This window comes from Marmota monax, unplaced genomic scaffold, assembly GCF_021218885.2.
Source record: "Marmota monax isolate L192 unplaced genomic scaffold, Marmota_monax_Labrador192_F-V1.1 WCK01_AAM20220418_F8-fsc00014, whole genome shotgun sequence".
NCBI lineage: Eukaryota > Metazoa > Chordata > Mammalia > Rodentia > Sciuridae > Marmota > Marmota monax.
In genome coordinates this window covers 20,684,265-20,709,339 of record NW_026695222.1, presented here as the reverse complement: position 1 = coordinate 20,709,339, position 25,075 = coordinate 20,684,265, and the positions used below count along the sequence as shown (strand labels likewise).

The 25,075-nt window shown below is 42.7% G+C and overlaps 1 long non-coding RNA gene across 1 annotated transcript; it reads left to right on the top strand.

Moving 5' to 3' along the window:
• The first annotated feature begins 1,699 nt into the window (after positions 1 to 1,699).
• On the top strand, positions 1,700 to 22,664 carry LOC124085447 (uncharacterized). The gene is made up of 4 exons (XR_006849428.2): positions 1,700 to 1,838; positions 2,383 to 2,534; positions 2,988 to 3,097; positions 22,243 to 22,664. It is a non-coding gene; the product is annotated as an uncharacterized LOC124085447 (long non-coding RNA).
• The last annotated feature ends 2,411 nt before the right edge of the window (positions 22,665 to 25,075 follow it).

Genomic DNA, 25,075 nt, shown 5'->3' with positions numbered 1-25,075 from the left:
CGGCATCTGCCTCACTCCTGGTGCTAGGCAGATGGGTTGCGGGGACCAGGCAGCTGAAAATCTGGATCCATTTCAAACCACTCCATTTCCCAGACTCTAAGCGAAATGTTTCCAGAGGGCAGCCATGAAGCCAGCAGCTCCAGGGTTCCCAAATAGAGAAAATGCCACCAGAACCCCTCACAATGTCTGGTATTGTAGGCAGGGAATTCCGGGACCAAATGAAGATTCTCTGGCTTATGAAATCTCTTATATCTGTATCTGCCCTTATAGTTCTGCATTTCACCTTTGATGCCTTTAGTGACATTGAAATATACCCACTTGTCAGACAGGACTGTCAAGCTGAAGGCTGACTTGACTTCCTAGAACCATTCGGTCAATACAGAAGCCACTAGCCAGGAGTGACCATTCCTAATGGAGATATAGTGTGTTATTTGTTCACTGTGTTTGTGAGGGTTTTGAAATGAGGCTACCCCAAACTGAGATATACTATAAGATACTCATGGCATTTCAAAAAAGAATGCAAACTATCCCATTAATATTTCTTATATCGGTTACATGTTGTAATCCAATACCTTAGATATATTGGATTAAATTAAATATATTATTAAAATTAATTTTACCTGCTCTTTTTTTGACTTCAAAAAAATGTGACCACTTAAACATGTAAAAGGATATGCAGAATATGCATTCTATTTCTTTTGAACAGTGCTATCCTAGAGGGACATCTTAAGGCATTGTCTTTAAATGACTTTGTGCTTGTGTCCCTAGTAAACTTTGCCCAGAGGCCCTTCCTGCATGACCACCAGATTGTAAAGGCGTGAACCAGCCCTTCCTTTCCTGACAGGAATGTGAGTGAAATTGGGTCCTTGGGGACCCAGGTCAGCTGTTTCTGAAGAGCTGTAGCTTGGCTGCTTTGGTTGCTCTGAGCATTTCTGCTGATCTGCTACCATTGATGTCTAGACACAGACCCTGTGTTAGATCCCAATTCTCGTGGCTGTGGCTCTTCCCTCTGAACCCAACGAGAGGGCTTCTTCCTAGTTCCCATGGTGCCTGGACTTGTCCTGTTCTGACCCACAGGGCCCAGGACGCCCTGCCTCTTGCTTTGTACCACCTTTACCACGTGGTTCTAAGCAGGAGCCCCTGCAACTAGAGCAACCTTGGCAAGCAAACAGGACGGGGACGGGGTGGGGGGCTTGCTATAGTTACCTCCATTTTGTGTTCATTCTCAGCGCCCTACCACAAGGGACACTTTTCCAGGCATGGGCAATAGCAGATCTCCCTAGGGGAATGGGATGCTCCCTTAGGAACTCCCAGAATTTCCCATCTTCTATGGTGAGTTCAACTTTGGGGGCGGACGAGGATGTGTTTGCCTGCAATTCTCTCATTGAGTAGATACTTACTGAGCACCTGCCCTGTGAGCACTGGCGTCCTGCTGAGTACTGGCAACACAGCAGCAAACAAAAGCATCATAATCTGGTCTCTCAGGGCTCCTTCTAGCAGGAGAGACTTGCTGATCAAGAAATCACTCATTATAAACTGCAGGAGCTGCTTGGCAAATGGTGTTGGAAGCTGACCGGGTTTTGGGGGGAAGGGGTTGGGGGTCAGGAAAGGGTATGAGGTTTGAGCCGAAATTGTTGACTTTTGAAAGCTTGGCTTATGTTCCCATCTAGCTCTCCTGAAGGAACTGGGGTCAAAGTCCTTAGGAGAGGTCTTGAGGATCCGGAGAGACTGGAAAATATTTACCAGCATGGCCTGAGGCAGAATTGTCTGGAAGGAAATTTTTTTAATGGGAATAGAGAAAACATGATCCAGAAAGCCAGCAGGTCCCTGGCTTAATAGTAAGTCTGGGCTGCGACTGGGAGAGAGCATGGGGCTGGAATGCACCCTGGATTGAGGCAAGAGGCTCAAGACAAAGGTGGTGCAGGGTGACAGGGTGTGTGACTCCCTTCTGGCCAGGACTCCTGCTCTTGCAGAGTGATGATTTAATAGCTCCATGAGGAGTTGCACATGGCATACTTGGTGTTTTGTTGGGTCCTGTGTTTTATTGGCTCTCAGAAAAGCATCCAGGGTACGCCTGATGGGGTGCCCAATGTCAGAAAGACCTGGTTCCATTTGACCCCCAGACTCACTGTGGGACCTTGGGCAAGCCCCCTCCCCTCTCTGGAACGTAGCCTCCTCATCTGTAAAATAAGGGGGCTGGACTGGGTGACCTCCAAGTGCACAAGCCCATCTCAAGGTCCGGGACTCTGGGAGTCAATGATGTGCTTGGCTGAGCTGTTCCCAGCGGTAGCCCAGAGGTCGGGGTTCAAGCCTGTTATGGAGCTGCCACTCACTGGCTGCCACTTCTGATATTAATTTCTTTTCTCACCATGGGGCATGAAGACTTCATGAATGACTCCAAGAATTGCTGGAGGCCTTGGGGACAGAAGTTGGCCCTGAAAGCAAATGAAGCTAACTCCCTAGAGCTCACGGACCCCAGGCTTTGGTGACTTGAACCAAATTGTTTCTCCTGGGACCTAACTGTGGCTGAGCTGGTGAGTGCAGGACTGGCAACAAACTTGCCCTCCAATTGTTCTCAGATCCATGCTCCACCCCACGCCAATCCTGAGCAGAGAAAGTGCTGATTCTTTTGAAAGTATAAAAAGGTCACAGATGTGGTGTTGCTCCAGAGACCAGTTGAGTAACTGAGTAAGCACCATGAATCTCAGTTTCTTCACCCATAATATGGGGAAGAGAAAGTCACTCACCTTCAAGAGATTATTAGGAAATTAAAAGTTTATATTATATGCAAATACCTAGTAAAATTTAAAACTGTATGTAGATTTTTATAAAATAAAAATTTAAAAATAAAAAATATCCCTTCCAGATGAAAAAAAAAAATCTCTAGAGTTTGGAGATGTTGTTGCTAATCAATGTACTTCATTTGCCCAGCACTGTAACTTATGAAACACCTCTCTATGTTTATGACATCATTTTATTCTCATTAGGGACTAGATGGCAGGGACCATGCCCGGCAATGGCTCTTCAAGGGAAAATGGAATCCTCAAAGTCATAGTTACCCAGGGGGATGGGACCTGCATCAGATTGCCTCTAAGTGGTGAGTTTCCCCACTGTCTCATGCCAGCTGAATGGGACACACAGCTTGAGTATTCCCTCCCCCCTGTAAAACTCTTGGGGCATCTGCTATCCCTTTCGTGGTAGGTATTGGTTACCCACTCCTGTGGCCCCTTTACTTCAAGGGCCTTGGACGTGCCCCTCTCCCTTTTCACATTGCCAGAGGAGTTGGTTTAGGATTCCTCTGTGGGAGATCAGAGAGCTCTGGCCAGGCAGCTAGAGGCCCCAGCTTCATGCTCAAGTAAATGGTGGTCCTTCTGGTGGACCTTCCCGTGTCCTGGCTGACAGGTGGGCCTGGAGAACTCTAGGCCTTCTACAAAGGCTGGAGACTCCAGGGAAGTAGGTCAGTCACCAGCTAAGCTTCCTACCAAGGATGATCCTCCCAACAGGCTCCAATTGCACCGCAGATACTTGCTGAGCCCTTTTCCTGCCACCACCCTTCATGCCCGGACCAGGGGTCACATACTAGTTCCCATTCAAACTTTGTCCCTGTCCTTGAGAACCACAGCCACAGCCCAGAAAAGCCATCAGGGCAGCTACTAGAGATCAGTTAGCACAAAAGTGTCCGATTCCTTTCCAGCTAAACTGGAACATGTCTCTCTTCATGGGGTGGAAATAAATAAATAAATAAGTCCCCAGAAACAATACCTTAGTCAGAATAATAAAATTAAATTATAACAGGGCTGTCAGTGACACAATATCTGAGGGTGACAAGATGTAATCTCAGTAAAAATATCAGATCTGTCTGTTTATAGATCTAATAAATTATGTTAGAATTGTGCTCTTATAAATCTAGGCTGTCGAGGAAACCCAACAACTAATTCATCAGTTGCTCACCGAGAGGACTCCTTCTCCGTTCCAATTGCTCACCATGTAGATAACAAGGAGCCTTACAGACCGGCTGGTTAAATGTCATTTGTTTCAGAGCTGTAACACGGCACGGATCATTGCTCACACATAGACACCCAATTATATTAACCTGTGCAGCAATACGGTGTAACGACATGACATTAACGCAGCCACTTCAGAGGGGCGACAACTTCCCTCCTCCTCGCAGAGGACCAGCCCTGGCTTCTCCCCAGCAGCCCCCTTGTCATTTAAATGCAAAACACAAGCTCCTGAATGGAAGGAGCAGAGAGTCACTTCTCTCTGAAATCGAAAACATTCTGTGCTTTATCCTCTGTCAGCTCTGAGGGGTGAGTTTTCTATCCAGTAGCTCAACTTTTCCAAAGAACGGAATCCCTACCCCACTTCCTGAAATCCACAGTTTCTTAGAGGTTTTAGAGAGCAGCTCTGGGATTGTCCCCCAAAATATGGAACAGTGGGAAGACTGAGTTGGGGGAAGGGAGGCACAGAGCGATCCCTATCTGCAGAGGTAAATTACAAAGCACCGAATTCTGTGCCAATTGGGGTATCAAAATTTTTTTAAAATCTCATCAGAGACACAGGAGCAAGATGAACAGACCTAACTCATGCCCAAACCTTGTGTTCCACAATCTCAGCACTCTTGGCGTTTGGGGCTGGGTAATGCTTTGCCATGGGGATCCACCTTGTACACTGTAGGCTGTTTAGCAGGACCCCTGCTCTCTGCCCACTAGGCACCAATGACAATAACCAGACATTGGTCGAGGAAGAACTTTTCACTCTCAGACCTTCAGTACATATTTGCAAGTTGTGAAGTCACTGATGGTCTTCGGGGCTCTTAAGTTGCTTCTTAATAGAGGAGGGTCCTGTCTCTGACTCTCAGTCTCTCTGCTTAAAGAGGAGAGGTACATTCATCCTTCAGGTTTCTCAGGTTAGAATCCCAGCTCCTTGGTGTAACAGCCATAACCCTCTGGGCCTCTCTCTGTTGCTTCTTCTGTACAGTGGGGATAATAATAGCACTGACCTGAGTGTGTGTTGTAAGGACCTGTGATTTATGCAAACTAAAGGCACATAGAAAGCCTTTGGCTTTGGTGTTATTTACATGAATGACCTCTCCTAAAAGATCCTGGAGGTACTGAAGATAAGGAATTCACTCGAACCTTAAGGACAGAGCCTGATCAAGGGTCAGGACAAGACAAAGCAGGTGTCTTCTGTGGATAGCTCCAGTCCCAGCTGCCCAGAGGATGGACCATGTATGTCCGGAAGAGGCCCAGAGGTTACCAGTACTGGTCCCTTCAATCAATCAATGAATCAATAGCTTTTATGTGCCATGTGCTATGGTAAGTGCTTCAAAGATTACATGCCTTGTTCATCATAGTGGCCCTATGAGAGAGGTTCTATAGTTGGCTACATTTAACATGTGGGGAAACTGAGGCATGGAAAGATTATTATTATTTTAATTTGTCCAGTGTCATTCATTTAGTAAGTGTGGACCTGGGATTTGAACCCAGACAGCCAGCTTCCAGAGTCCGAATTCTCATTTTTTTTTTAATGCTGGGGATTGAATATAGGGTTTCAGACATGCTTAGCAAGTGCTCTTCCACTGAATTATACCCCCAGCGCTGGAGGCCACATTCTCAATCATTTAATTATGCTGCTCACTCCAGCACCCCTCTTTGATAAGAATCTGGGATTCTGTGCCCTGCTCAGGGTTGACTTGGGGAGTGGTAAGTGGGCAAGGCAAAGCCAGTGGTCCCAGAAGCTGAAACAGAAAGCTGCTGTCCCCCATGTGACCTTTTTTCTGGGTTTCCATTTAAGGTGATCTCTTCTGTTTCACCTTCCCATTGAAATGTTTATGAAGACATGCAAATATTTCCACATTTAAAGCACAAGAACCTGTAGTATTAGTCTGTAGTATGCATGCGATTTCTACCACCAAAACTTAATGAAGACTTAAGGCAGAAAGTTAGACCTCAGAAGGCAGACTCAAGCTCCCCACACCTACTCTGTATCTATATCTCAAAACAAGGCCTTTACCTGAGGGAAAAAAGACTTCTCCACTTCTGCCCCTGCTTGGTGGGAATTGTGTTTGGCAGGAATTGTGTGCAGAGAAGGCTGGGCTTCTAGACCCATCCCACCCCAGCAATGTGTTTTCACCAGTTCAGCTGCAAGCACTCAGTGCCTCTGGGTGGGAGTGGACAGAGCAGGTGGTGCACATCTGGAGTGTGGTACTAGCTCTGGGAAAAGGTTGATCCAGAATGTACTTGGAAATTCAGGGTTGGAGTTTGTACTATTCGCACAAATTCTTTGGGAATGTGGGATCTTCTCACAGTAACCAGATCAGCTGGCCTCTACTCCCCAAGGCCCATCAGACTCATAGTGAATAGGGGGATGAGAAGCACTGGACAGTCAGAGAGAGGGTTAGAGGGTATCATAAGGGCCAATCTATGGCACAAGCTCTGGGCTTGAGGATCAAATAGGAGCCAGAGGAACAGCAAGGAGGAGAAGAGGAGCCAAAGAAAATCTTATTTTGTTTACCAGAAAAGTCCTATCTGAAAGATTTTCCTTCCTTTTTGGGGAGTGAGCTTGGGGTGGGGGATAAGTAAGGAGGAAATAAAAAGAAGCAGCATATGAGCCCTCTGAGAAAATCTGCATCTGCATCATAAGACAGAAAATACTTACTCACAAGGTACAAAAAGAACTTTCTTTTGGAATAGATCAATTATAGTAAGTTGAAGAACATTTGAGAACACACCTGAATTGCCCTTTCAGCAAAATTCAGGAAAATATGCAGTTTTGATATAAGAAATGAAACATGAATCAGTGATATCCCCATATATGATATGAAGGGAGCAAGCTGAGAAGACTTGGAAATAAAAGAAAAGATAAATAAAATCCCAAAAGATGTAACTATGAAGAGACAAAATTACAATCAACATTACAGACAATACAGAGCAGAACTGGCGATGCAGAAAATAGTCAATGATCACTTACTCTCCGTATACCTCAATGTTACCATCTGTTTAATGGTGATAACATAGTATCTGCCTGAAGAGTTGTTGTGCAGTAAGTTAAATAAAGCACATAAGTTTACAGTAGAGTATTTAAGATGAAACATATTTGAATAAATATATGCTAATAATTAAAATATATTAAAATAATAATAATAATTAAATAATTAAAATCTGATATAAAAAGACTAGGGAATGGTGGTGTAGCTCAGTGGACGAGGGTGTGCTTATCAATGTGTGAAGCTCTGTGTTCAATTCTGAGCACCCAAACAAACAAACATACAAAAATCCCAAAATAAACAAATAAACAAGCAAAACTAATATGCTTACAAGAGAAATGGCTTTCAAGATACTTTAGTTGTGCATTTGAGGATTTGAACCAATAATAGACAAAGCAGACATTGGACTTGGAGTCAGAAATTTTGAATAAACTTGAACAACCCTAGCAGAATATAGAAGATAAAAAGAATGAGATTTTATATATATATATAAAATAGAAGACAGCATTCAAACATCATTACTTCTATTTCTTAAAAAAAGAGATTGTTGTGTGAAATAGCATTCAGATTTATAAAAAAGAATTTTTTGAAACCCTGTTATTTGCAACAGGGATGATTGTGGAAGACATGAGATTAAGTGAAGAAAGCCAGGCACAGGAAGACAAATACCACATGTTCTCATTCGTATGTGGAAGCTAGAAAAGTTGACCTCATAGAAATAGAGAGTAGAAGAGTGACTACCAGAGGCTGGGAGGTGGGGAGACAAGGGCGATAGGAAGAGGTTGATTAATGGGTACAAAATTACAGCTAGATAGAAGGAACAGGCTCTAGTGTTCTACACAGAACACTACCACACAGCACAGAGAGGGGACCATCGCTAACTATAATTTATCATATATTTCAAAGTAGATAGAAGGGAGGATTTTGAATTTCCTTACTACAAAGAAATGCTAAACCTTTGAAACGATGAATATACTGATTTAACAGTTACATATTGTACACATGCACTGAAATATCACACTGTACGCAATACACACGTACAATTATTATGTGACAATGAAAAATAAAATTAAAAATTAAAAAGAGGCCATTGTGCATATGAAATACTCAAAACTATTTCCAAAAAATTTGAAATAAAATACAATTTAAAGGGGGCACAAATGGGCAGGGGTTGTGGCTGGCTCAGTGGTAGGGTACACCACATAAAATAAATAAATAAAGGTACTGTGTTCATCTACAACTAAAAAAAAAAAAAGAATAAAAAACAATTATTAAAAAAGCGGGGCACAAATAACAAATGAAATAGTAATTAAAGATGAACTAGGATATATTTTTCTCAACCTGAGGAAAAACTTCAGGATTTTATTGAAAAGTTCATAATACTATTGGAAAAATTAACAGAAAAGGATCAGTGTTCAGTAAAACCAGGGTTCTGCAAGTATTTTGTCCTGCATTCTTTTTCCTTTGTAGCATTTATCTTGGATGCTATTTCTTGGTCCCCCACACACATGTGAATTTCAGAGCGCAGGACTTTGTTTTGTTTACTATGTTCCTAGCGTCTGGATTAGTACCTGCTGCGTAGTAGGTGCTCAGTAAAGCACCTGGCTGAAGGTTTCCTCAATGGCCCTATTTAAAGGGTCAGGCGTACAATGTCCTCCACCCTTCCTTAGCTTTATCCTCCATCCCAGCATTCGTCATCATCAGAAATGCTCTATGTTTTATTTATGCATTTTATCATCTGTCTCCCCGACTGAAGTATTAGCTCTGCAAAGGCAGAGTTTTCTCTCTATTACATTCACTGCTGTGTTGACATCAGCTTTGCATATGGTCTAGGCTTGGCCAGTATTTGTGAAGTATGTGGATTAATAAAGGAATGAACTCCATAGGCACCTAGACCCATCAAGGACAAAGAAAGCCCAACAAGGACAGAGATCAGACTACTTTCCAAATTTGCTACAACTCCGAAAGCCATACAAACACCTGTAGAATTTTGAGAGAAAAAGATTGTGACTCAAAAGCACACTACTCTCTACCAAGTTGTACAGTTGTGAGGATAAAGGAAAGTTGTACATGAAAAGTGTAGCATTTCTGAGGCCATCTTCAACTACAACAAGTAAGCAAAACAAATATCTATTTTTTTTTTTTTGTACATGAACCCAGGGGTACTTAATCACTGAACCACATCCCCAGCCCTTTTATATTTTTATGTAGAGACAGGGCCTTGCTGGGTCACTTAGGGCTTTGCTAAGTAGCTGAAGCTGGGTTTGAGTTTGAGATCCTCCTGCCTCAGCCTCCTGAGCTGCTGTGTGTATGTGTGTGCCACTGTGCCCCGCTGCAAATATCATTCTTGAAAGTGTACTCCACATGAATGACATAAATCAAAGTTGGGAACATAGGAATAGGTAAGTCAAGATAAAAATTAGAGTAGTGAGAATTAAAATCATTTGAACATAGAATTGAGTCTGTTATTTTAATAGTCATAAATAGAGTTACGTAGAAATCCAATGATATGCAAACAATTCTTAGAAAAGGTGAACATAATATAAACAAAAATAAAATTCAACATTAATAATCTGGGTCTAAAGATTTGAGATGATATCAGCAAAAAGCATAAATGTGGATTAGGAAGAGATTGGGGGTGAACTTAAAAATGCTTTTTAAGTCCCATAATAGAGGAGGAGTCAACAAGAATGATTTAATTCATTACATTGATGAACTAGTTCAAATACAATTTTTATCAAGAAAGACAATTACTTGGAGGAACATAAAAAAGTGTTACACTTTTCAATCAGCTAGAAGAGGATGAAAGTAAAGACGACAGAGTTTATGGAAATATTTTTGCATGTTATTCCTAATGCTTTTTATACTTTTAACTTAAAAAATTGGAAAAACAGATACACAGTTGGTGAAAAATAAAAATAAAACTAATAGCAAAAAAAAAAAAAAACCCCCACAAAGAATAGTACAAAAGAACACCACAATAAGATCTAGAATTCTGGGTCTTTAACAAACTTTAATACAAAATATTAAGACTTTCAAGCAACGAAGCAAACAGACAGAAGTCACCTACAAACTTTTTGCAAGATTTAAGCCTAAATCAAGATGACACAGAAAGACAAGATAGACTCCAGTATAAAAGGCGTTAAAGGAAGGTAATTGTATTTTGATGAGGAAGTAATCCACAAGAAGAAAAATAATGGTCATGAATCTCGATGTGCCAAATCAAGTCATTCAAATTTATGAAATAAACACTGCTAGCAATGCAAAGGAAAAGTGATAAAACACAATAATTACACAGGAATTTAATACAAACATGTAGGCAAAATATAAACAAGGCATTTTATGAATTGAGCAGTATGTATTTTTTGCCTATTCATCACATCAAGGGCTTCCTGGACCCTTGGAGATTTTAGATAAAAATTGTCCAGTTTGTTCTCACTTCCATGGCTATGAAATGTCCATAAAACCTACCAATCTCCCTCCCTGCTTCTCCTGACTTCCTTTCCTGGGACTGGATGAGATTTACAGACAGTCCACTTGAGCCAAGTATTTGTGGATTTAGTAACTCTACAAAAGGTTCTGAGAGTGTCGCCCGGCAGAGTCCAATGGCTCACTGCTTACTGCTCTGCCAATCCTTCCACTTGATATTTCCATGTCCATTTCCACAAGTCCATGCTTCCCAGAGATGATGTGACCCTGGGGAGTAGAACACACCTATTGTTGGCTTATCTCGCTTAGCATTGTGATCTCCAGTTCCATCCATTTTCCTGCAAATGACGTGATTATGTTCTTGTACCACATTTTCTTTACACATTTCCTCCATCGATGGACACCTAGGCTGATTCTGTAACTTGGATATTTGAATTGTGCTATGATTAACATGGGGATGACAATATGGTTACAGCATGCTGACTTTAATTCCTTTGGGTATATACTAGGGCATGGTATAGCGGGATGGTATCATAGTTCTTTCTACTTTTAGTCTTCTGAGGGTCCTCCATACCGATTTCCACAGTGACTGTATTAATTTATATTCCTACCAACAAGATATAAGTGTTCCTTTTTTCTTGCATTCTTACCAGCATTTATTGCTTTTTTGTATTCTTAATGACTGTAGTTCTGACTGGAGTGAGATGGAATCACAGTGTAGTTTTGATTTTCTTTTCCATGATGACTAAAGATGTTGAACATTTTTTTTTCATATAATTATAGGCCATTTGTTCTACTTCTTTTAAGAAATGTCTGTTTGTTTCATTTGCCTATTTATTGACTAGCTTATTTGCTGCTTTGGTGTTTTTTTTTTTTTTAGTTCTTTATATATTCTGGATGTTAATCCTCTGTCAGAAGAATAACTGGCAAAGATTTCATCCAATTTGAGCATAATAGAAATATGTTTGTTAATTACCCAGACATACTGCTGTACTAAAATACAGTCCTTTTTGGACTGGCCGTCTGATTGAGTTCAAAATGTTTTCAAACATTTACTCCAAATATGTTCATATTATCAGTAATATTAATCTTCTTTAATACAAGACCCATGGAACATTAAAAAAATAGAGGTTATAAGGGACAAGATGAAACTAAATATAAAATGCAAGTTTGAATTTTTCCCTGTACCAAATTAGATAGTCTTGCGAAAAATAGACATTTTCTAAAGAAAAATCTTTCCAAGAACTTTATAAAGAGTTCTAAGAAAAGTTTGATACTAAGAAAAGTTCTATACTAAGAAAAAATTATTCATATGTTAGCCAAAAAGAAAAACACCAATAATTTCGTCAAATGAAAGTTATGTGTTAAATTCTATGAGCATGATATAATAAAAGTAGAAAACAATAAGAAAATATTGGAGGAGAAATATTTAATTGATGGAAAGGAAATCAATAACTTTTGGTTAGAGAGAACTTAAACTAGTAGTCATGGAATATTTAGCTAAAAGTAATGAAACATTATTTAGCAAACTTATATGATGTGGCCAGAACTGTAGTCAAAGAGAAGTACATTTCCTTAAATGAACTACTGCTAAAATAAGAGTGCAAAAATCAAAGAAGTATTTTACTTAAGAAATTTGAGGGAAATTCATATTTTTAAAAAACAGGTGAAAAGTAATATTCAAGGACAAAAGAAGAATAAATGTTGAGAAATTAGAAAAACAGTAAAATTGACAACCCATAGTTCCAGAGATGTCAATGAAATCTCTTGCATAGTAACTAAGATGGTCAAAATATGGCCTCAAAACAGTGGAAAAGGGTATTAATTTCACAGAGATAGTTTTTAAGAATTATAGATCAATAACCAGGCCCTTGTGATTTTATAAGTACATGCTTTCTAATAATCTAAACACTTTATCTCATGATAAACTATTTTGTAGCAAAAAATGGAAAGTGAAATTATATAAAGACAGAAAACTTGAGACCAATCTTACTCTTGCATGTAGTTAGAAAAAATTTTAAAAATACCAAGTCTGATCTTAAAAATATATATGTGTTCCATGAGTACAGGATTATTTCAGTACTACAAGGAGAGTTAACTATTGGGAAATCTATATTAAAAGGTTACATTTCTATCTGTTTATTACAGTGTCATGTGAAAATGCCTGAGTGATTTTTTCCTAAATTGTTTGAGATTACCTACCCTAGTGTGGTCTGTCTCTGTGGTATATGAGAAATTCACTTCATGAGAGAGAATCCTGAGAGACCTCAAGGAGATTATCAGTTATTCTTCAGAGCTTCTGCAGGCAACCAGAAGCCCATGGCTAGTCCATATTTAGCCAGGATAACTCAGCGGAAAAGAACAATAGCTTCATATGAGTCCCCATTGAAAGTCACAAGGGCAGACACTACAAATTGCTATCATTGATTTGTGATCAAACTCCTTCTCACATGGGCAGTTCCTCACAGCATGTAACAAGGGGAGTAGTAGCAGGGATATGCTTATTTAAAAATGGTCAATAATTTTCTAAAGTCAATGGAACAAAGAAGTAAATTATGATATAAGAATAGGAAAAGCATTAAAAGAAATATTATCATCATGATGAAGAGAATAAAAGAATTTGGTAAGACTTCATTCCTGTTTCTGGTTTCAAAAATTTTAGTTAATATGAGTTTAAAGACTCTCGACTCCTCAACAAAATTTCTCCCTTAAACTAATAGCCAAATGTATACATCATGGTGAAACAGAAAAGGCATTTTTGCCATTGAAATCAAGACTAAGAATGCCCCTCTACCCACTAGATGTCAGGAACATTCACCCAGTTGTGATAACCTAAAATATCTCCAGGTATTGCTTGATGTCCCCTAGGACATCATTCCTGGTTGAGGATCACTGTTCTGAAAGTACTAGTAATTGTAATGAATCAGATCAAATTTTGTAAATTTTAAGTATTATTGTTGTTATTTGCAGAAGCTGTGTGTATCATCCCAGAAAACTTAAAAGAGAATTAACTATACTATTGGGAATAATAAGGAGAGTTCATTAAAGTGGCTGGATATGGAATAATTGTACAAAAACGCCTATCCAAAATACCCACAACAGTCAATTAGAAAATATAATAAACAAAAAGATTTTATTCCAAAATAGAAAATCTTCAGTAATAAACTTACCAAGATATGTACTGGACCATGTATGGGGGAAACATACAACTAAGTGAAGAAAATATTTTTGGACTCACCTCCAGCATTATCTTTTAAAAATGGAAACATTATTAATTTACTGAAACCTGTCAATTGATTTCTATTGCCTTCAAGTTAAAGACTGAAGTTGATAACATGCCCTCTTTGGATTCTGTCCACTCATGTAGAGATCTGTTCCTGCTTACTCGCTCTGGATTCTGGGAGTCTGGGAGGATCCAGGATACTTACACACAGCTTCAAATGACATCAAATTCTGCTTTTTTCCAGGTGTACTCCCCCAGAACTTTAATTTTCTGCAGTATAGTTTTCAGCTTCTTGACCAGCCCATTACTGTTTTCTGCACATATACCATTCCCTAGCCAATCAAAGTCTCCCATTAAAGTATGGAGTCTAGAATTGAATGCAATATATGGAGTGTAGTCTGACCAGAGCAAAGTTTTGTCCCCTCCCTCCTTCACCTTAATATTTACTTAGTTACTCATTAACATAAAAATAGAGGTAACCCTGCATTTAATTTTTGTCTTTACCATTTATTAACAAGGTATGTAGGCTCTTCAATCTTCTATTTCCCTTGTAACGGGATAGGGATAACAGTACTTTTTCACAGGACTGTGATGTTAGGTGGCACATGGCACCTGTTCTTATCCCCTTTCTGGGTCCCCATTAGGCATATTCTGAGTTTCCCGTATCATTTTCCCTTCATTCCATGGCCACTGTTTATGCCAGCACGATATCTTGGCCAGACTGCTATTGAAGCTGACTGGTTGGATTCCCTGTCTTCTTTAGCTCCCCACAAGTCCTCTTTGTATTGTGCTCTTTGTAAAACCCTAATTATATAAATGACTTCCCCTCTAATATTTTTGATGGCTCTCCACTGCATCTCCAGTTCTTTTCTGCAGTTGGACCGCATTGACTTTTCTGACATCATTTTTTTCCTTCCTCTCTCTGGGCATCCCACACCTCAATCTGGCTCAGCAGTGCCTTAGCTTGCAAAGCCATGGCTTGAGAAAGGAGAATATTTCCATATAGACCTTCCTGCTGCAACATCCCTCCCCTACAGGGATTCTCAACTCAGAGAGAAAAGATCACAGTAGAATGTATTTCTTCAGAGGTACTCCTAACTGCTTCTTTCCAGGCAGAGGGACCAAGGAAAGGCTGGTAGGCTGACTGGGGGAAACAAGAAGGATTCTTGGTGGGTTTTTCTCTAAGAGTCAGGGAACTAGCCCTGGGGCTCTGGAGGCCCCATTTCTAAGCACAACCACCTCCTTCCACCCAACACCTCATTGGTCACGGACACTTCTATTTCACGGTCAATTGGCCATAATTTCAATTATGTAGGAAGCTTTTATTTTGCATGCAAATTCTAAAACAACTCAGAAATCTGTGGAAAGGTCTTGGTATAAAGGACTAGAAATTTAAGTCTCAGGAGTTGGAATTACCCCATATTCTACATAACCATTCTTCCTGGCCCCAGCATGCATAGCAGGTGTTATGAGAGCAATTATGGAGAATGTTGGAGCTAAAGTGTGTGGCACATCACAGATACTAAATATTCACTTGTCTAATGGTTTTTTATTTATTTATTTTTAGCAAGGCCAGTTTGCTAAATGTATACCTGAAACATGTTTATATCTTAAAACACCTGGTACACCAATATATTCACATTTTTTTTAAAAAAATCATGAGATTAAAAATCCTGAGTTTTTTTTTTAATTAAATTTATTCTGTTGTGGTGAGAGCATTTAGCATGAGATCTACCTTCGAAATAAATATTTAAGTGTTATCAACTATAGGGCCAACCACACACAGTAGCTCTCTTAACACTTATTTATCTTTCGAGTCTCCAATTCAAGTGGGAGGGTTTTATCTGTGGAGACTGTGAACGTCTCCCTCTTCCTCTCTGCCTTAAGCTGACCAGGCAGAATGGCTGGAAATCAGACAATACTCCCAATAAAGGGCAGAGAGACCCTAGGACCAAAGGTTCTTAACCTGGATTGCCCATTAGCATCCCCAGGGTACATTTTAATTCTTGGGCTACACTCCAGATCAACTGAATCAGAACACCCTGGTGCTTGAACTTAGGTATCAGGACTTTTTCAAACTCTCCAGGGCCTCCAAAATGTAGCTGAGGCTTGAGAACTGTCATTCGGCTCGTACCAAGACCCTCTAGTTTTCCCTTTGCTTCTCTTCCATAAGAAAATTTCCATGAACACCACCGCTGTGCCTTGAATGTGTTTCTTCCAATATTCAGGGGTCGTGAAATTTAAAGGCCCATGTGATAGGATTAGGGGGAGCTTTTTAAGAGGTGATTAGGTCACTAAGGCTCCTCCTTCATGAATAGGACTAAAAGCCTTGTAAAAGAGACTTCACTTCATCTCACTTGCCTCTCCATTTTTGCCATGTGGGGATATAGACTCCTCCCCTCCAGAGAAGGCAATAGCAGAGAGCATTTAGCATGAACCTGCTAGAGCCTTGATCTTTGGACTTCCTAGCCTCCAGAATGGTGAGAAAATAAATGTGCCTTTAAAAAGCACCCCGTCTCAGTTATTTTGTTATGGCATCACAGATTTAGGCAACTACTATGTTATTTTTTCTCTAAGGAGAGAGAAGAGCTTATCAGGCCATGAGCTCTTCTTACACTGGATCTTCCTAACAGTGCTGTAGGTTAATACTAGCCTCTACATTTCCAGGTGAAGAATCAGCCGCTCAAAAAAGCAAAGTGACATTCCTAGGGTCATTTAAATCCAAGTAAGTGGAGGGGCTAGAAGATGAAGCAGGTCTATCGCCAAAGGCAGCAGTCTCTCAGTTTCCTTCAGATGTCAACAATGGGATTTTGGCTATCACTTCCCCATCCTAAGGCTGAATTGAACAATATTTATGCTCTTTCATGACCCCAGGGATGAGCATGAGCTACAGAAGGGCTGAGATGCAGGCGATATTAAGCATTCACATTTCTGATCATATTGAATTCTTCTGCAATAAATTCAGGACTCAAGATACCCGTAGGCTGCACAGTCATGCCTGTGCATTCCTGAGGACAAACACTATCACTCACACACAAACACAGATACACACGTATTGGCATTCAGTCGTTAAACAAGTCTTTTATGGAGAACCTGATATACCAGGCACTGTACAAGTGTATATGCCTGTTACTCAGGGTCGAGGTGAGTTTACTGAAAAGGAGTTTAAAAGCTCTGAAGACACTTGGCTTGGATTTTAAGCCAGTTTCCCAACTGTGTAAATTCAGTCAAGTCACTTAACTTGAAACTTTTTCTTTCTCACCATGATTGCCATCTAGGAGAATCTATACGCACATCTGTCTGTGTGTGTTGCTGGGTGGGTGGATGGGGGGACAGCACTCTGCACAGTGTCCTCAGAGTCTCTCCCTGAAGTCATGCTGAGGCTCCAGTGGCGGCAGCCGGCCGTGTCTGCCCTCTCCTGCAGAGGTGTCAGCTTCCATGGGGATCAAGTGTCAAGCCAGGATGGCCAAGGCCAGCCAGAGGAGACCTAGAGGCTGGGGGCACAGGTGTGGGCATGTATCAGGGTGCAAGTAGGAGCTGGATCTGCCCCTTCCTTCCTCTTGGAATTCGCCTGACTGCTCCCAGGGCTGAGGCCTTGCCTGCAGTCTCTCAGACAGACAGAAAGATAGACAGACAGACAAATGGACATCCCTGGAGAGTAGCCTGGTACTGTGTTTAAGAGCTTGGGCTCTGGCCTTGAACCTGTCTGGGTGAGACTCACCCTTATGCTTAGCCAGTAGCCTAGTCAAGTTACAGAGCTCTGATGTCCAAAGATGGGCACATATCCACTCCTCCTATTTTAATCCTCAGTCTTCTTCAAATTTCCTGGCTTTTCTCCTTTTAAAAAAAAAAAATCACAACTGATTTAGAGAATATTTGTTCCTATCAGAGAGTCATTTCCTCTGATGGCACTTAGCAGGGCCCTGCAGTGTCACGGTGGAAACAAAATATGTTAAACTGAAAGACGGACACAGGCCCTGTGCCCAGAATCACCAGAGACTCTCAGAGAAACACTTTGGCAGGACAGCTGCACCATTTCTCCGCTGGGGAGTGAGCAGACCCAGATTTACATCTAGATTTCGCTACTGTGCAACTCTGGGTGATGTTACTTAACCTCTCTGAGTCTCTGCTTCCTTCTTTCTGCTTTGAATAATGGTCTTAAAGAAACTGTGTTGTAAACCATTGATTTTATGGTTTCTTCTCTGATGTCCTGATAAAGGTCAAATTCCCCTGTCAAAGATGTTCATCAAAATGTCCCCTTCCCCCAAAGGACTCATCGGCATGGTTATCAGAAATATATTTGGGGGATGATTTGATTACAATCTACTCCACTTGACTGTGAACTCCATCAAGGACCTTGTCGGACTTACTCACTGCCTTAGCTCCAGGAGAGCCCAGGGCCTGACACACAGTACGTGCTCAAAAGGTATTTGTTGAATGATGTGCTCAGGACGGCCAAGCTCATGCAGTCATACTTGCTGACTTAAAATGTGGCCCATGCCAAGAGTTCTTGGGGTGGCATCATGTCAACAGACATCCCACGAAACTGACCTATTTTACAGATGAAGTAACTGGCCTCTGAGTCTCTGGGGCCGAGCTGCCTTGGAAAAAGCAAGACAATGTCATGGAAGTCACCTTCCTGCAGGTCCACTCTCATGGGGCTTGTGGGAAATCAAGGCTTGTGAGGGTTCCTCTCTCCTCAGCAAGGACATTGTGCCCACAGAGACACAAGGACATTTTTCCACAGCACTCTGTGGGCAAAGCAGTGTTGCTGGGGACAGAGCCTAATGCTGGGAGTCGAGAAGCAGAGTCCCACTGAATGACGGACATAGCTATGGGGCCTGAGGTGGAAGTCTGACGTCTGAGAATAGTGGACATATCACCCAATTGTCCTGAGGATTCAGTGAGATCATATAATTGAAGAATCAGATCACTGACATCGGATGAGAGCACACTGACCAATTCAAGAATCCCTGGGTCCACTCTGTTAGCAGTAAGCAAATGAACGTAAGCAGATGGGGGCACTGGAACACTTTCCTTTATGGTACAGTGACAGCTGGAAACCAGAGAAAGCCAACTCTAAGTCATGACAAATTTGGAAAAATCACCATTTTGCAAAAACTGATTTATACAAGAATCATCAATAGAGAGTAAGATGAGTGGGTGCGAGGACACTTACACCATCTCAAATCTCTCCCCACAAGGTACTTATGGGTCATACAGTGACAATAATGTCTTCACAGAGGAGAAACCTGGGGTGGCCACCTTACCCAAGTGATGCTATCAGCATCATCAGTAACGGAGCAGACAGGATGCACCGAGAAGGATTCAATGTCGTGTCCACAGCAGGTCAACCCAAAATGCTTAACTAGAATCTAACCACGAGGCATCACCAGACAAACTCAAGCTGAGTTCTCTTTTACAAAATAACCGGCTGGAACTCTTCAAACATTCAAGGTCACAAAGGACAGAGAGAAGCTGGGAACACAGCTCCAGACAGAAGGAGTTAGGAGACACATGGCATGCGAATGCAACGTGTGATCGTGGAGGCGACACTCGGATGGAAAAATAAATGGAGCATCATTAGGAGAATTGACAAAATTGGAATAGGGACCACAAACTAGATACAAGTATCGCCCCTATTTTAAATTCTGGATCTCAATCATTGTATTATGTCTATAAGAGAATGTCTTTGTTCTTAAGAAATGCACCCTGAAGTCTGTAGGGGTTAAGAGGGAGGTGAGATGACCCTACTGGAGGTCTTGGCCCTTGGTGTCACTGAATACTGGATGTAAGGCTGCATTCTTGGGTGTCCCCAGGAAATGTCCTGGGCCTGAGTAGGCATTCAAGGAGTGATGAGGTGTTGTCCTCTGCAGACAGACATGAACTGAAGAGAATTAAGCCTCTGAGCTATGTCACCCGCCAGGTATGACTGGGAAGTGAGGGGTTCTTGTCTCTGATAATCCCCAAATTTCCCTGCCCCTACCCATCAACTCCCCATTCCTCAGAGAAGAGGCCCCAAACATAATGTTCTTCTGTTTATGTAACTATCTCCGCTCCCAGTCAAAACCGGCTCGAAAATACATTGAGACAAAATTAACTTGACAGGGAAATGGATATTTGAATGAAGCTTCTGCTTAAAACAATAATTTATCATGTTCCATCGTACATCGCCACAAAACCAGGACCACGGGTGGTTTAGCTGAAATGAGGGAATTCATTACTCCTGAAACATCTCTGGGACTTATTTCACAGGGTTTGGGAGTTGTGGGGAATGAATGAGGGAGCAGACATCCACCAGCCCCCCCACCCGCCACATGTGCCAGATGCTACTGGGCCCTTTTCATGCCCATACACATTGAATTCTTACAGTTATTCCAGAGAAAATTATCAATGCACAACTTCACAAATGAGGAAACTGAGGCTCTTTCAAGTCTGAGGGCTGAGGCTGAAGTCATCCAGCTAGGATGTGATGGGAAGTGTTTGGAGACAGGAAAAATTGCTGTTACCCTCAGCAAGGCCAGAATAGGCTGCCTCGCTCCCTGCATAGCTTCCTAACCTAGGGAGACCAGATCTGTGACGGTTGATGTGAGCAGCCACAAACTCTGACCTGTCTCGGGACACATGGTCCTCTTGGGTGTTCTTACCCATGTCTGGCAGATGCTGGAAACCCAGGCAAAGTGGAATGGAGTGAGGATTCCCAGTTAGAGGGCTTGCAAAGCAGTTCCTATCATTTACTCATTTACTCATTCATTCTGCAAACACAAATTGAGCTCCTACTATGTACTGAGTGCTGGGGATATAACATGGAGCTGAGAATCTAGAGTTCCAAAATCTCGTACTTGGACCAGCAGTCCTAGTACCTGGGAACTGGTTAGAAATGCAAATTCTCAGGTCCCACCCAGATCTTCTGAGTCAGAAGCTCTAGGAAGTAGGGCCCAGCATTCTGGGCCTCCGCAAGCTTTCCAGGTGATTCTGACGCAGGCTAACATTTCAAAATGGCTACACTCAAGGGCACACAAAAAATAGTGACTGTGATAATGACAGTCAGGGACAGAAGTACAGAACAACTTTGGAGCTTTGACTATTATGAAAACAGCCCAGGACTACCTGGAGATGCCCTTGTCGCCTCCACTCTGTCTAGGAATCGACTGTCTTGCCCAAAGACGAAGCAGCTTCACAGAGTATCCTGCAAGTGACCCCTGGTCTAGCTTGGTCTGGGTACCATGGTCTTGCTGGGAGCCCAGGGATGCCCTGAGGGACTTCAGGTGGGGAAAGCTGACGGAAAAGGAATCAACCAGGACTCAGGAGAGCAAACACTTTCTTAGGTTCTGTCTCCCCTTCATTAAATGAGGCGCATCAGTGAGTCAATCAGGATTTACAGTAAACAGTGATTCAATCTGGTGGCATCAAACCGGGAAGGGAGTGTGAGAAATATTTGGGACAATAGTTCACAAAGGTGAGTGCAGAAAAAAAAATCTTAAGGGGAATTTATCAGACATTCAGATTGTCAGGTCACTCCTGCAGATGATGCTGTAGAAGGTCGGGGGAGACCCAGAGTTTGCACAGCGTATAAACCCCTGGATGATCTCAGTGCAGGTGGCTTGAGGAATATCCCTTGAGAAACATTGTTTTGTGAGATGTGCCCAGAGAGGCCAACTCTCAGTTTCTGCCATATGCCCAGGCTTGTAACCCGACCATCCCTGGCTTCTGGGCACCTGGAGACGGGCCTGTGGTTCGGTGCAGCTTTCTCGGAAGAGGATGAGTAACGCCTGTGTCTGATGGGTGGCAGCAGGGATTAATAGAGACTTTAGTCTGGCTGTGGAGTGGTTAATGGACTTCTATGCAGTAGAGAAATAATGCAGGCCTTCTCATTTTATAAAAGTTGCTTTGAAATCTAATTAGAATGTGAAAGTTGAGATCTCAGTCTATTTTTAAGCAAAGCATGAGTTCAGCAGGAGTGATCAATACTGGAGTTGTGAGCTGCCCGTCAGCCTTTACTGGGAGTGTCCTCAATAATGGGACAAGAGGATGGAAGGAACCAGGTTGGAGAAGGATGAGACTCTACTGATGTGGGAACAGTTAGGGGCAGGTCATAAAATCTCCAGACTCTCAAAAGTCCTGTCCGGAACATCTGAAGGCAAAGAGCAAACAGCTCAAGAGTGGATTGTGGCCTCCTCCATTAAGTGAGGGGCAGCAAATATGCCCTATTTTGACTGCCAAGGAGCTGTGGGGTGCTTGGTAGAAAAAAAAGAGCATAAAGTTTTAGAGCCAGATTCTAAACTCAGCCCTGATCTCTTCCTCATTGTGTGATTTGAGCATTCTTACAACGGTACCGAACCTCAGTTTCTCCACTTGCAAAATGGTAGTAATAACACTGACCTTGAAAATAATTAAAGTTATAATGGTGACAACAGCTACCATGTATTGAGCATTTACTATGTGCTTTCTGTACATGTGTCAATTCACTTGATCTTTATAACTACCCCATAAGGTCCAGGGAGGTAGACAGACTTACCCTAGCAAACCAAGGAAAACATTCGGGATAGTGTCTGGTACAGAGTCAGTGCTCAGTTAATATTTGTTTCCTTCCCTTTCCCAGGGGACCATCAAGAAGCTCATTTTCAGAGGATGGAAAACTCTCATCTACTGCATTCCCCTGGCAGGCAGAGATGGCTGCTGGCTGAATTCTCCTGAGCCAGAGAGAGGGTTCCAGAACTGCTGGTGGGGTGTTTCTCAGACTGGAGCCGTCCAAGGCAGAGCAGGCAGTTTGGATAGTGCCTGCCCGAGCCAGCATGCACAGAACCCAGAGACACGCATGTGATAACCGTTGGGGCTGCTTCCCAGGAACATCCCACCCAGATTTGCCTTCTTCGAAGAAAAGTAACGCAAAAGGCCATTTTTCACTTTTAAATAGCTTTCATTCTATGTCTTAATAAATGCACGTTTGTTGATTTGTGTAAGCATGATGTGGGAAGTCTGCAAATGGATGTAATCTGCACCGAGGGCACATGTAAGCACCAGCGAGCACTTTTGAATAATGAATCCCTCCCGTAAAAGACGGACGCTATTCATAATAATTCCTTGCTTTTCTCATTTTGCGGCGTACAGTAGCGATTAATCAATTTGCAATGTTATGTCACCCGCAACAAATTGCTAGCACCAAGACAAATTTATTGCTTTATGATAAAAGAACTTGTTTAGGTAGAAATAAATTAAATTTGGGGGGTTGTGATTTGGGTTTGGGGTTGATGTTCACATAGGTGACCCAGAGAGAGTGGGGCAGGGAGGTGAGAGGTCCAGGTGACTCCTGTCTGGATCTGGCCCCCCAGAGAGGAGTACAAGTGCAGGAGGGACCCTGGCACAGCAGAGGCTGCGCAGCTCTGGTGAGAGAGATTGAGGCCAGGAGCGCAGTGGTTCTTGGGAAAAATCTTCCAGGCTCCCTGCGTCGGTTGTGTAATTTGGAGCTTTTCACAGAGAGGTTTGGACCATCAGCAATGTCCCAGGGAAACAACCCTCTTCCCCTTCTCTACTTCACCTGAATTCGATCCCAATTTACCTCCAATTGTGGGTGAAGAGAACTAATGTAATGGTAACCGGGAATGAGGTCCAGAGGTCAGAGGACAAGAGACGCCCTGAGGATTTTTATTTATCAAGGGCTCCTAATATATTAAAATATGGAAGAATAAAAAGGCCAAAATGGGATCAACAAAACTGTGGTATAAAAGATATTTTAGTCAACCAATGAATACTTTTAACAATCCAATATTTAATTCTGAATAATTGCGCCATCAACACGGATGCTGTCAAAGCTTCAATGTGAGGCTTGTCATGATACGAAAGTTGGACTGATGAGTGCTGTGGTCCCCCCACAGCAGGGGTGACTTGGGGACATGCAACATCGTTTCTCTCTCTCCGTTCAATTCACTGAGCAGCAGCTCAGGGAAGCACTTTGCCCAAGGACTGGAGTCAGGGGTGTTGGAAACCCATGCACATTTTGTTTGTCATTAATTTATACTCCATTAATCTGGAATCTGCAGTGGGATCAGGGGCTGATGTATTAATTCTGCCCTCCCCCAACACACACACACACACACACACACACACACACACTCGCACGCATGCACGCACGCACGCACGCACACATGGGACCAAGGCTTCTTCACCAATCTGCTCGATAAACGACTTGCAAGAAGCAGGTTTCAGTTAGGAACCAAGTCAGTCCTGTGGCCCTTATCAATGGATTTCTCTGGCCCAGCTCATCAAAATCATTTTCATTTCTGTTTTCACAGCAGGCTCTGGGACCACTTCCCAGAATGCCTTGACATACCCTATTCAACTGCAGAGGAAGAACCCCCGTGACTCTCCTCGGCCATGGTCTCTGTCATCCGTGTCTCATTTTAGCCTTGGAAGGTGTGTGCGGAGGCCTCCTGCCTGCCTAGTCTTGTGCAATCTCTCTGCAGTGTCTGAGCGGCCTCTTGGCTGCCCCCCAACCCAAGTGCCCACATCTAGAGCCAGGTGGACAATGCGGAACAGAGAACTCAAGCCTCTGGGGCAGCACCCTTTGCGCTGCCTCATGACCGGAGGGGTCCAAAGGGGTGCACGACAGCCCTGGGGGTGCTGGACTCACCTGGTGATGGCTTCTTTCTCCTCTTCCTCCATTCTGCCTGCTTGCTGGGCTCCAATCTGCCCAGGTTCCCATGCATACCTGTCTGGGCCTGCCCACTCCTGGACACTTCCTAGCCAGGGGTCCTGGAGAGGCTTCCGACCCTCTGTGGGGCTGCTTTGCCCCTGCTCCTGCTGCCCGCCCGCTGGCTAATTCTGATTATTTCTCTTTCTCCTTGCTCTCTTGGGTGCCTTTATTCCTGACCGTGCATTTTCTCTGGACTCGGGATTTTAAAAAAACCCACACTGCTAATATCCTTGTCAGCCTTTTCCTGAATCATTGCTGTGCAGCTCCAGGGAGCCACGGGCCAGTGCCTTCTGACTGGTGGGCTCTGTCCCTGGGCCTTCCTGTCCTTGGGGTCTCGGAGTCCCCTGTTTGGGTTTCCTTGACCCCTGAAACAACATGCAAAAGGCCTAGATCTTCTGAGAAAAGCCCAACTAGAGGAGGCGATGGACTGAGGGCTGAGGACCCGGCCTCCACCTCTCAGGTGACCCCCTCTTAAATGCTGTCTGTTTTTTAAAGTTGAAAGTGCTCTTCATCATATGATCTCATTTGCTGTTGTTGTCTCTGTTTTACAGATGGGCAAACTGGACTTCAGCAGGTTCAATGATTTTCTTAAGGCTGCACACCTACTAAGGGTCAGTACTTTGGTCTCTGTATGCATTAACTGAGGTAAGGGAGAGATGATGATCATCCCATCTGACGGATGAGGAAACTGAGGCTCCAGCTGCTGCAAAGGCTTGTCCCAAATCACAGCCATGAGAGGTGG